Source organism: Capra hircus, chromosome 27, assembly GCF_001704415.2.
Source record: "Capra hircus breed San Clemente chromosome 27, ASM170441v1, whole genome shotgun sequence".
Lineage (NCBI taxonomy): Eukaryota > Metazoa > Chordata > Mammalia > Artiodactyla > Bovidae > Capra > Capra hircus.
This window is the reverse complement of record NC_030834.1, coordinates 8273103-8287015: the sequence shown is the minus strand read 5'-3', so window position 1 is coordinate 8287015 and position 13913 is coordinate 8273103. Positions and strand designations below refer to the sequence as shown.

Here is a 13913-nt window from a genome sequence, read left to right as displayed (position 1 = left end):
CCTTTCATGCCAGATGAAACAGTGGAAAACTCAGTGGATCAAGCCCTATTCCTGCAAGGTTTCCTTCTGAAAGAGAACATTCTAGAAGTGTGATCACTGAGCACCTGCATTGGGCTCCCAATCAAAGGGCAACCTGTTAGATCATTTCAGTTCCCTTCTGGCCACGCTGACAGTAAAGGGGACCCAGAGAGAAGGCGCCTCTCTGCATTCCCGAAAACTCCTCAAAGCTTCAGAGCAGAAGGCTCTTCTCTAGGAATGAAATCCCAAGAAGAGCAATCTCCTGTGATCAGGAGTTGTCAGAGCCTCCGGGCTAGGACTATTTTAAGAGGGGGAGGCTGAGGACAGGAGGGCAGGTGGCCAGAGTGAGCAGCTTAAGCAGGGCTAGAGGACACACGTGCAGAGTCAAGTGCAGAGGAGCGACGGGCAGCACAGGCGTGTCTGACACACGGCTACACGCGGTCGGAGCCACAGGCTCCGGGGTCCTTCCCCAGGCCACAAAGCTGCCCGTGTTTCTCAGCATCTGGACCTCCTGCTGGTGACTGTGAGTTGAGCTCACTGTGATTGGTCACGGTCAAGGTCACAGTCAAGGTCACAAGCAGTCTGGAGTCTCTTCCCAAGAGGGTACCGAGACCCCGTCCCTTCCCGGGAGAGCCCTTCCTTCCCCCAGGCACTGGTGAGCCGCAGGAGGAGGGTCTCTGCTCCAGCAAACCCTCCTGACATTCCCACACCAACACTGACATCACCTCCGGTCCTGGATCACTCTCTCACGGCACATAAATCACAAAAACAAACACTCGGAAAGTGTTTACGAGCATTTTAGCAACTCCTCCTAAAAGAACATATGCTTCCTCATAGTAAAAATACCTTGGGAAACATCCTTCTGTTAAGTTTTTTAAAAACAGACAAATCTTACACGGCTTTTTTTTGCAGGACTAAACTACAGTTGCGTGGCTGAATAATAGCTTGAGGAGGATCTAACACCCAAACACAGTGTAACTCTAAAAACACTCCACTGAGATTCTGATGGTACTTCATTAAGAGTTAAAAGAAAGAATAGGAACAGTTACTTTCTTTGGATAAGAGTATATATTCCAAAGGAAATCCTGGAACAAAGTCCCTTCAACTGCTGAAGATGACATTACAGACTTTTCTGTTATAATTGCAATGAATTTGGACGGCAAATTTCTCTTCTGCTCAATAAAAAGACTTCAGTTAAAAAAAAAAAAGTTTCCTTCCAAAAATAGACCAAGCACTCAGTCCTATTTTCCCATCTTACATTCTTTTCCTACTAAATGTACCCTGAAACATTTCCTTTCATTGTTGGCACCTTGGGTTGTTGGGATTTAAAATCGGACAATACATAGTAACAAAGAAGTCTTTAAATAAAGCTTTCCAAATGGAAAAAGGCATCTGAGGGTATGCCTTCCCCTGGGCCCAGAGGATGGAACCCTGACGCCTGGCAGCATTAGAACTGTTTCATTAAAATCGACATTCCCAGAGTGGGGGAGGGAATACACATGTTAATTGATAAAGGAATTCCTGCCAGGCTCTGTGTTATAAGCAAGTTGTTTGGCATGAAGTCAGCGTCTTGTGAATTAAAACACACTCTGAACCAAGCCAGGTGATTCAGATGTAATTAAAATGATTCTCCATTAAAATCTTTAGTTTTCCTCAGTCCAAACTTAAGTTGGCAATGACTTGTTGAATTAAGAGCAGTTGAGCTAGGGAATTTCCTGACCTTTGGTTAATTCTGATCCCTAACCCAATCTTCTAGAGGATAATTTCAATTACTTTTCCAAAGGCTTCCTCTTAAATTTATTTTATTTTTTAAGGGCTTCTCTTTAGACATGGGTGTATTTTGAGGCACCAAATCCTCCTTTAACAAAAACTATCTACACATTTCACAAAATTACATTTGATACTCCCATTACATCTGTACATAAACCTGTAGCTCACAGTAGGTATATCAGGAGTCCAATTTCAACATTTTCCCCCCTAACAGTTAGGTCACCACTGAAAGCAAAGCTCAATGACACACCATTCCATTAATCAAATATTTTAACAGATAAAGTATGCAACAATGCACGGATTGCCTTTGCAAAGATAAAAATAGTAAGAATCAAATACTTTCTCTTGGGAAAATCAAGTGAGGCAGGTTTCCTGCAGTGAGATATGTTTAAGGAAAAAGCTTTGGCCACCATTCTTAGAAGCCTCTAAAGCACTCAGCTCAGAGTTCCCCGTTTTCCCAAGAGATAAAATGACAATGGATAGCAACATGAGGGAGACCTTAGGGCGAAAAGAACAAGGAGAAATCTGAAAGATTCAGCCGGTACTTACAAGAACTTTCAAAGGAGATGGGAACTGCAATCCTTCAGAGACCGCTCTCCGGATCGCCAACACAGTCTGAGTCTAAAGTAGGCTTCTCTCACACTGGCCGAGAAGTCACATTTCAGCTTACTAACTTCTACTCGGGTAAATAGTTTTACAACTCATAGAACAAACCCCCGGCTAAAATTAACCGCACCGGCGCAGCCCGCAGGAACTCGCTGATCTGCACCATACGCGCCGGGATTTATTCACTGGGACAACGTCGGTGTCCTCTTAATGGGAGCTCCGGCCAAGGGGCGTGCCCTGCGAACAACGCAGAGCATCGTGATTATGCTAATTACTGAATGCGGTCCCCCGGTGCTATCTCCTTCCTCGCTGTTTTCACAAGCGCCGGCCCACGGAGAGGGCGAGCTCTTTTTCAGCACAGGCACTCACTGGATTTTTCAGCTCTTTCAAATCAGACAAAACTTTAGCAACAAGGTGGCAGTGCTGTGCGCTCTTCACAAGGAAAAAAGAAAAAAAAAAAAAACCAAGCCAAGGGACGTTCAGTCAGATTATCTACGCGGCACCATCAGACCTGGTACTGTTGTTTGGTCTGCTTAAGTTGTGTTTGACTCTTCTGTGACCCCCGTGGACTGCAGCCCGCCAGGCTCCTCTGTCCATGGGATTTCCCCAGGCAAGCATACTGGAGTGGGTTGCCATTTTCTTCTCCAGCGGATCTTCCCTATCCAGAGATGGAACCTGCGTCTCCTGAATTGGCAGGCGGATTCTTTACCACTAAGCCACCAGGGAAGCCGAGATCTGGTACTGTGTGAAACTGAACAGGCATCCAAGACACATACCAATAAGTCTATCAACAAAGAACCTTAAACGAAAGCTTTTTTTTTTCTCGCTACATAATGAACTAATTTCATTGATTTGCTCTCTGGCTTTGTCTTCTGCACCTCCCAAGGAGTTGCTATGAGGATGCAGGTTTACTAATAGACTACAACTGAGAATAAACATCTCAAATATTCGCAAAAGGCATCATCCTTAGCAAGAAGCATTTTGAAGTGCATTTAACTGCCTGGCTGGCTAGAACTGGTCAACTGTCCTTTATAGATGACAGACCATCTATAAATCCTGTTGAAGCTCAAGTTGACCGTTAAAGACCCCAAGTACACAGCTGATATTCAAAAGAAAATTAGAGATGACACGGAACTTTCTTTGAAAAATACAACTGCCTCAGTAAGTGCAACCTGGGTCAAGGACACCAAACTCCTTAATATCTACTCAAGATGGTTCACACTAGTTTGCTGTGGATATTTTAGTTCTTATGATATATTTTGCTCTTATTGGGTACTTCATGAGAGATATCAAGGCATGAACATCAATCAAATCTCCAAACATCTCTGGGAGATGTCATTTTCCCATTTTGTTTTTTAAACATTTGGGCAAACAGGGAAATTCAACAGCTTGTTCCACGCTTTTTGCTAAATCAACACGGGATTATTCCACCCCGCCTCCTAGCCACTCCATGGCATGTCTTCCATATTAACTATTTAGCTATAATCCTGCAAATCTTGTCGGAGCTGTTTGGTTTTCTAATTTTAAAATGTCATATGTCAGTTTAGATTTCAGGAGATTTATTCTGCTCAGCTCCCCAAATCCCAGGTCAACTGTGGCACAGGCAGGTGACGGAACCTCAAGACTTGACCCTGTCCTTTCGAAGCACCGGCCCATGTGGCACGCCATCCAAAGCGGCGAACGGTTTGGTTTTCACTGGCATGAGCACAATCCCCCTCCTGGCTGTTTACAAAAACTGTGGGCTGCCAGTCTGGGTATTTCCACCCCCCAGAGCCCAGCTTTAGGCAGCGGAAGCCAGGACTTGCTCACCCCCCATGAGATGGTAGCTGTCTGCGCTCATCAACCGCCCCAACCCGTCTCTGCAGTGGGGCACCCCACCCTGAGCCCAGAGGAAAGAAGTTGGTACTTATCAAAGATGGCTGACCTCGGATGAATACGATCAATTCTCTGTGATCCACTGCGAACTTACTCTGAAATTCTCAACACCAAAGGAGGACGTCGTGAGGCTATTTTCGATACAGTGATCCTTAACTTACTATGTCATAGTGCAGTCAAAGAGTTTCTAAGCCAAACAGTACTTCTTCCCTCAACAAACAACAATGCCAATACACCATAAGCATCTATGCACTGAATCTGGCATCAGAGAGAAACAGGGAGTGGACCCCACGTCCCTGACGCTGAAGGCAGGGGACGCTGGGCAGTGCTCCAGTTCTTCACGTCAAGTATGCTGAGTGTGACTATACTTTTCTTTCACCAGTGGCCACACCTGTCCCAAGATCCAAGAACTGAAACATTCCAAAGTAAATAGCGTATCTTCCAGTGTCCATGAGTCACCCTGCTGTTTCCTTTTCATTAGTGAGAAGAATGGAGAAGTCAACTGTACTCTGTCCTGGGCATACCTATGACAGGAGAGAGAGATCTCTGTGCATCATTTAAAAGCAAGGGAAAGCCTTCCTGTTCGAGGTCACACACTGTGGGGCGGGGGGAGGGAGGCAGAGCCATGCCAGCGAGGGGAGGTGATCTGTGGGTCTCCAGTCCAGCAGATCCAAGAAATCAAAACAAAAATTCACATTAATGAACTGACCTGGATAAGGACCCTCTGGAGCAAGCTACTTCAATAATTCAAAAATTTCCAGTCACGTTAAAAAAGTAAAAATAAACAGGTGAAATAAATTTTAATAATATTTTTAATTGAACTCCATATATCTAAGATACCATCATTTCAACATGTCACAAAGATAGCACACCTGAAACTAACCCACAACATCGTAAATCAATTATACTCCAATATAAAACATTAAAAAAAACCAGATAGTGAATAGAAAAGCTGCCAATGAGAGGGTGGGAGAAAGGGAAAGCTGGGGAACTCAGACAAATTGAGATGGGAGGAAGATGACTTAGAACAGAGAAAGAAAGGACTAAAAAGAGGGCAGATGGGCGAAACGGAGGAGAGACGGAAAGCAGAACAGAGTCTTTCCCCGGGCACGGAGTCCAGGTATGGGACCGGGTAACAAACACTGGAACGTTCCCGCCCTGGGACCCAGTGCTGCGGACCCAGGAGTCGGGAAAGACAAGGCCTCTGCGCCGTCCAGGAGCTCATGTCTGAGTAAGATGGACAGACCACCATGCCCCGCCCGGCACATACACGGTTCTTGCGACCCTGAAGACGTGGCTCTGTGCTGTGTACTAGGGGAGCGCAGGAGTCAGGGGGCACAATTTCATTCTGAAATGATGGTTATCTCTCATGAATGTGAATTAACTTTTTTATTCAAGTATAGTTGGTTTATAGTGTGCGTTTATTTCAGGTGTTCAGCAATGTGATTCAGTTATAACATATTCTTTTTCAGATTCTTTTCCTACACAGGATATTAGAGGATATTGGGCATAGTTCTCTGTGCTAATATACAGTAGGTCTCTTATCTATTTTGTATATATGTATATATTTATATGGTATGTACATGCTACTCCCAAAGCCCTGATTTATCCCTCTCCCCTAAAATTTTAAATATATGTCTTAGGCCATCTCAGGATTCTGCATTTTATTTTGAAATCTCCAAGAGTCACAGAGAGATTAATTATTCTAACATATTTTTAAAAAGGACATCTGGAACCAGCAGTAAAGTTTCCTCTCTGAGGTATTCATCATCTTCAAATTAAACCTGGTGATTTAGTCCAACTAGTGAAGGGACAGGGTGGGAAAGAAGCAGAAAAGGGGAAAAATTTACATTTCACGATCACCAGTTTTTCAGAGGATGGCATGAAAAGTACTCAATGTCTTCATGCTCAACAACAAAAAAAAAAAAACAAAAAATCATCACCAGTCCACTGGGGAGAAAGTCAGAAAGATCTGAGTTCAAAAGGCAGCTCCTAACCCGCCTGCTTGACCTTGGGCACCACTCTGACCTGGGGCACGTCAGCTGACCTGTATGAGTCCACTTCCCCGCCCGCCCCGTAAAACAGAGGCGGCGGTGTGACATCAAGGGGCAGCAAGGACTCCGGCCACTGGCGCCCGCCAGGCCCAGGCTCCCGGTAAACTGCCGCCTTTACACACACAGCCCCCGACTGGGACGTTACTGAGGGAGGGTAAGAGGCTTCCTGCTTTGACAGTTCAAAGCTTCAAAGAATAAAAGGCTGAAAGGGGCTCCAAATCTTGACGTGCTGCAGGGAAGCCAGGGCCTGTAAACTCGGCTCTGAAAACTCTGCGCCTGGGCAGCCAGCTCAGGTCTCCTCCACTCCAGCAGCGCATGCTGGGAGCCGAGGGCTGGCTCAGAGCCGAGGGACACTGAGTGACCATTCGCACAAGTCCCGTGTCCGGGCAATGGGACAGTAATAGCCCCTATCAGCTCCCACTTCCCTGGACCCACACCGACTCTGGGCTTGGTCTGCGGGGCAACACCAAGCATAAGCCAGAGACTTGAGTGCAGGCCCAGGGTGGGGGAGCCGGCCCCCGCTCCAGCTGCACTTCAGGGCACCGAGACCACCCCTGGACGCCCACCTAACCTTCTGAGGTAAGACCACATGGGGCACAGACTTGCCATCTGCAGCCCCTCCACAGCCAGCCCAACGATGGCCCCCACAGGCTCAGAGGCCACCCCAGGCCAGGTGGCCCCAGCCAGGCTGCCAGCTGACTTCAGAGACCCACTGGCTAGCTCCATCTAACCAGAAGAGTCACCCCGGTGACCCACGGAACCGTGAGACTTCAGGCTTGCTTTTCCCGGCTGCTAGAATTAGGAGGCCTGTTACACAGCAAAAGCTCACAGACACACAATCTCCAAACGGTCTGTAAACAGTCCATCCCTTTACTTTCCAATGAAACCCTCTCAGACTAATCTGTGTCTATCTTACTCTTAAAAACGCACAATTCTCTTTTTTAAAAAATCCACAATTCTGATTACTACAATTACTTTGTCATATCCACCAGCACGTTACTCAAACTAAAATGAAACAGTGATATGGTCTGAATGTGAAACTGCTAAAATGGTTAAGTTTAAGCTTTATTTGTTTTGTCCTATAATTAGAAACAAATATCAGGTTGGTTAAAAAGTTCATTCAGGTTTTTCTGTATCCTTTTATAGGGAAACCCAAACAAACTTTTTGGCCAAACTAATCTATGTGGCCTTCAATGCTACAGCTCTCTGCTAAAGAAATGACTTCTTGGGCTTCCCTGGTGACTATGTGCTAAAAGGAAAAAAATCTGCCTGCCAATGTAGGAGACCCGGATTCAATCCCTGGTCTGGGAAGATCCCACATGCCGAGGTGCAGCTAAGCCCCCACACCGCAACTACTGACCCTGCCAGTGTCCTAGAGCGTGGGAGCCGCACTAGGCAACAAAAGAAGCCACAACGAGAAGGCCCCGCATCGCAACTAGAGAAAGCCCGGGTGCAGCCACGAAGACCCAGTACAGCCACAAATAAATAAATAAATAAAACAGTTTTTTAAAAGATGATTCTCTATCCTGGCCTTCAGACTGATTACATGGGTGTACTTCCTGGCTGTTCAGTCCAGTCGCTCAGTGCTGTCCGACTCTTTGCGACCCCATGGACTGTAGCACGCCCCGTTCACGGCTGTTCAGTCCATCTTAATACTTCAGAAATGGATTAAGAGTACCATTTACGCACACGTGAGCAGAGAAAACGGATTCAAAGAATAAACCACCTTTTCTTCTGCACTTCTGTAAGCTAAAAATGTATATACACATAAGAAGCCAGTTCTTCAAGACAGTTCTTTTTTAAGACTTCGAGAGACAGTTAATTCTGCATAATTTATAACAATTGTATGAGGACTATAAAAATAAAGGCAGCATTATTACTGCTGCTGTTTAAATACTTATTTTAGACAGTTGATCTTTTCAAGTATCTTAGAAGTCCACGGGGAAAATTGATCCTCACCATGCATTCCTAAGAGTCATCCATTTAACAGAACTTGCTAAACAACTGCTTCCTGCCATTCCAAAACCCCCAAGCATTAAGATTTCAAAGAACGGCAGGACGCCGAAGATTGTAGCGCAACATGGTGTTAGCGACAGTGCTGCCTTCAAGAGGCTTATAATCTGATAGAAGACATGACGGCGTATATATATGCACTTTCTACCATATAAGAGGGTAATCAGTAAGCATCCCAAAGGGTAAAAATCCATTCCACCAGGAATCTTCTGGTGGGCTTAGTCAAGAAAGGCACCTTGGAGAAAGTAACATGTGAATTTGCCTGCTGATAAGCTTTCAACAGCGAAAGAAGTGGAAAGAACATTATACAGAACCAGCAACATGTGCAAGTCGGAGAAAAAGGAACGCTATGACGCATGTCTGTACCGTGTATGTCTGGGAAACAGGTTTCAGCTCTGCCAATTAACAGCTGTTTAGACCACTGATAAAGTTGCTTCCTTTCTCCAAATCAATGCTGAAAAGTGTCCAATGAGAGTATGGAGTCCAGGGCAAGACTGCCCAGGCTTCTTCTAGTTTCATCACTTCTAGTTTCTGGTTGCTGACTCTGGGCAATTAATTCTCTCTCTGTGCCTCAGTTTCATCATCTTTAAAGAGGGTATAACAATATACAAACTCCATAGGGTGACTATGAAGATTAGATGGGTTTATATTTGTAAAGAATGCAGAACAGTGCCTATAGCTTAATATGTAAGTGAAGTCGCTCAGTTGTGTCCGACTCTTTGGGACCCCATGGACTGTAGCCTACCAGGCTCCTCCATCCATGGGATTTTCCAGGCAAGGGTACTGGAGTGGGGTGCCATTTCCTTCTCCCAACATTCTGTTAAATAAACAAACTCACACGTTTATGCATACATAGCAAGCTAGGTAGACAGATGTGCATGAATATAGAAATACAGACATAGCTGTATCATCAAGGACAGAACCTGGTCTGTACTAGATGCCAGATTCCTATATATATATTTTTCCCTTTGAAGTTCACACTGTACTAGAGCACAGGGTCATATATGCCCCAATATTAGCATCCACTCAGTTAAAAGATTGGAGACTGTCCTTCCCTCTTTCTCTTGAGGCAACAATTCTGCCTGGGAGATGCCAGGCTTACTAAACTGCTAGACAGACATAGCACGGCTGTCAGATTCAAACAAAGCTGCTCTAATGTCTCATGTAATAAAAACACTTTCAATGGAAAAACAAGCATAGGCTTATTAAGTATCATCTGAACCTCTATAATTTATTAGCATTCAAGCTAATGCAAAACAAGAAACCTTAAATCTAAGATTTCAGGCGGGAAACAAAAGCCCTGAAAAACAAGATTTTAAGCCACGTGAATCAAAAGGTGGGTTAACAAAATTCTAATTCCAGTCTAATTTGGCTTCAAGTAGTTATATATCCAAACTGAAAAATTTTTAACTAAAGTTTTATTACATGAATCTAGCAAATATGAAGCTGAATTTCCCATTTTTAAGATGAAAATACTAAAGACAGTTGACAGATTATACTAAAAGTACTTGAAAATATTCTGCTACATTGAAAAAAGTAAACATTTCCTGTAATCTTATACTACTTGCTTAGAGACCTCTTTTTCACAGATAATGTATAGGTAAAAACTTCACCTACCACAAACTAAACTGCACTGGTGAATGGAATTTGAATTAACCAGTTATGCTGAACCACTAATGATGAATGCCCCCTTCTCAGTTTATTCCATCCAATTATAGGAAAATTGTTAAGAACTGGGCAACAAGCTAGTAACTTCCAAAATCTTTTGGTACATAATCAGTTAATATTTATTTCTGTTGTTTCAATCCACAAGCAATTAAATTTGTTTCAGAAGCATCTACAACTCTTTTTAGAATAAGGGTTACCCTACTTCCTAACTTGAAATTTAAGACTATCTGAGGACTGTAGGTTGTAGGCAAATTCTTTAATAAGAGTTACCCTTCTGGGTTCATCTGAATCCCAACTTCACTACCTGCTAACTGAGCCACCACAGGCAAGTTAACAGACTGTTGTAAAAATGAGTTAATGCACATACAACGCTCAGAACAGTACTTGGCACAGATTTTTAAAAATACATATTTTACCTACATAAAATAATAAGGAAGGGGAAATTATGTTTGAACCACCTGTACACAGTAGAGAATCTATCCTACTTTGGGACTCTTTTAAGTTTTTAGAGGAAATTTGCAGGGTAAAGCTGAAAGGACCCTCATTAACAGCAGTCCAAAGTCGCAATGTTTTACAAATAATAATTTCAAGTAAGTGCTCAGGGTTCCTATATTCTATTCTCAAGCTGCCAGGCCCTCCTAAAATGCCCAAGTGTGTGGGGAAACATGACACTTGGTATCAGTTTACCAAGAGAGTTGGGAAATCAAGAATTTACTTTCTAATTTTTAATATTTTTGTTGTCAATGGATGCAGTCCATTCCCAACCAGACACACTGAGAAGTGGTCACTTTGGCAATAAGTGGTTCAAAATCAACCGCAAATTATAGGAGCTGAAATATTCGTAAGAGATTCTAACTTTACTTGGCTACAAGAATCCAGGAGGTTTCAATATGGGGAGCGGAGGCTCTATCTATCTCTTGAGATAGATGTAAGTGATTCTGTCTCAAGCACTGTATATTTCATTTTAACAAACATTCCCATGAAGGCTCATTTTTCAAAATATCAGCGATAAGCAAAGAAGGACTAACAACTCAGCTCTCAGAACTGTAACAGCCCAGTAACTATAATAGCTGTTCTCTGAAACACAGAGACCAGCTTCTTTACAGAGACCCTGGTTCACACAAGGAAGGGTGGACAAGCAGTACTGGGGTATCTGTAGACTGTGAAACAGGAGACAATTACCCATTTTAGACCTTAATGCTCACATTGTAAGACGTGGTCTGTTCTTTTCCTTGACATTCTATTCCTGTCTCTCCAATTGCCAGGAGAGGGAACATCACCCAATTCTTTGAGTCAGATCTGTTTTTTTTTAAAAAGGCTCCTAAAAACTAACTAAAAATTAATCTTTTCAGTTTCACAACTTAAGATCTTTTCAAGTAAACTACACTGAAAGGAAGAATTCTTGATAAATCCAGATTTTTAAGGCTTAACATGGGGAACACAGCCAATATTTTATAGTAAGTATAAAGGGAACAAAGCCTTTAAAAGTTGTGAATTGCTATACTGTAGACCTGTTACTTATAAAACATTGTACAACTATACTTTAATTTTTAAAAGTAAAAAAAAAAACACAAAACCCTCTTTTTAAATAAGATGATGGATACATAAAAGAGCAGTATATTAATAAATTCCAACCAATACTTCGATTTTGAATAAGAAAATTTTTGTTCTCATTATTCAACTCTAAGATATGATACAGGATTACAGGATAATAAACAGCCAGTTAGACAAAGAGTATGCTAGTTGTTAATATGCAGCATATCAGAAATACATGCAAACCATGACATCAGATTACTTACTGTTCTTTGTGTAAGTGTTAAACAAGCCATCTCTTCTCCTAAGAGTGGAGTGGTGGGCCAGTGTTCAGAAAAATAATTAGGATAAAACCTCAAACATCCTCCCGCACAATATCCAAGAGAGTCTCTCTGAGATTATTTACGAAAAGTAATCTCTTTCAAAATTTAACTAATTCTGGCCACTGAAGAAAAGGAGGAGTCAATCAAATTTAAGTTATGATTCTTTAGAATGTGTTGGACAATTCTGAGACACACTGAGAAAAAAAGCATTAAAAATAGCCAAGAGAAGGCAGCAGCTAAAACACAAAGGCCAGAGGTGAGATCAAAATTAGAAACGTATAATGTCTGGAGGGCTGTCCATATAAGGATATCTTTAAATCAGTAACTAAGTTGGGACCATCCACTGGGCAAAATAAACAGCTGCCATCATCGAAGCGGCTGACTCCATCTCTCATTCAGAAATCTCTGGACCATCTCGAGACAAATATGACGTGACTTTATGCTCAACAGTGTTTGGGGCTATTCTCAAAGCTGGTCTCGACTTTCCCAGTCCCACATGAGAAACACATATACACGGATCTTTCCTTTTTACAAAAGTATGAAACGGCAACAATAGCGGGGATCTCCCTGGCCTTCCAGTGATTGAGACTTCACCTTCCACAAGCGTGATGTGAGTTCAATCCCTGGTCTGGGGACTGGGATGCCACATGCTTCCCAGCCAAAAAAAAAAAAAAAAAAATCCGAAAGCATAAAACAGAGGCAGTGTTCTAGCAAATTCAAAGCAATATTAGAGGATAAAACTTCTGCCAAGCCTTCCTCACCCCATCTGCTAGACTGTATTTACTTACACTCCCCAACCCCATAAATTTCTTGATCCCCGGAGTGGGCTGCTGTTTTCCTCTTTCATTTATTTATTTGTTAGACTCTCAGGGAGCTTCTTAAGCTGGTGCCAAGCCCAGGAGAGATGAAATAAATAAGGATCTTACCTTCTAGGAGTTCAGTGTGGTATGGCAGACCAACACAGAAATAACTAATATAGCGTAAGGCCTATGTAACAGGAATTTGCACAAGGAGGCTTGCAACTGTCTCTGGCATTGAGGGGAGGGTCTGTGATGGAGAGGATCAGGCAGAGAAAAAGCAGAAGGCATCTGAGGCAGAGAGATCAGGACAGGCAAAAGCTCAGAGTCTGTTCTAAGAACAGCAAGAACTGTGTGCCCAGAGTGTAAGTGACAGGATGTGAACGGGGGAAGAGGCGGAAGATTAGGCTGGAAAAGGCAATGACTGCGGTCCCTGCGGGCCATGCGGACTCTCATCAGCGCACCATCCTGCCGCCCTGAGGCTCTCAACTCTGGCTACATGTCAAAATCCCCTGGGAAACTTTAAGACAGAATTGATGTCTGGTATTTGCTGGTATCAATTAATTGGTCAAGATGGGGACTGGGCGTTGGTGTTTTAAAAAGTCTTCTCACGCGATTCTAGCATGTGGTCGGGGTGAGAACAGCCACTACCAGGCAATAGGGAGTCAACACAACCAAGCAAGGAAGATGAGGATCCAAGAGCAACAATAATAATAATAAAAAGTTAACTGAGCAAGAGCGCAGGGCAGACCAGAGCGACTTCCCTGGTGGTCCACTGGTTAAGATGCCACACTTCCAACACAGAGGGCATGGCTTCAATTCCTGGTCAGGAACTAGATCCCACACGCCATGGGGTGAGTCCAACAAATAAAAATGAAAAAATAAGTAAGTAAATAATATTCTAAAATTAAAAAATAAAAGAGTAGATCAGAGGCACAGAGACCAGGGGAGGAATGTCCATTTACAGGTTCCCGAATATAGACAAAGAGAGGAGTCTATGCCAGTAGTTAGTATTCACCTTTTCTGGGTCACCAACCTGTGCGAAAGTGAGTGATAAAAGTTAAAAGCCTTAAAAAAAGAAAAGCTAAAAGCCTTTTCCTAAGGAAAAATGCACATATGTCAAAAAATGTACAAATAATTTCAAGAGGTTATGAACCTCTTTTGAGTAGTGGATTCAAGTGAAGAAATCCTGACCCTAAAAGCAGTAACTATAAAGAGGAGTGGAGAAGGCAATGGCACCCCACTCCAGTCCTCTT

General features: G+C 43.1%; 1 protein-coding gene across 5 annotated transcripts in view; it reads right to left on the bottom strand.

Annotated features, from left to right (window-relative positions):
* SLC20A2 (solute carrier family 20 member 2) overlaps positions 1-13913 on the bottom strand; it is a 110241-nt gene that overhangs the window by 72498 nt on the left and 23830 nt on the right. For 2 of the 5 annotated variants that reach the window (XM_018041870.1, XM_018041868.1), the window contains exon 1: positions 2338-2591. The exons of the other annotated variants lie outside the window; for them this stretch is intronic. The gene's annotated coding sequence lies outside the window, so the exon portion shown is untranslated. Of the gene's footprint in view, positions 1-2337; positions 2592-13913 lie in introns of those variants that run through there. 5 annotated transcript variants of the gene reach the window in all.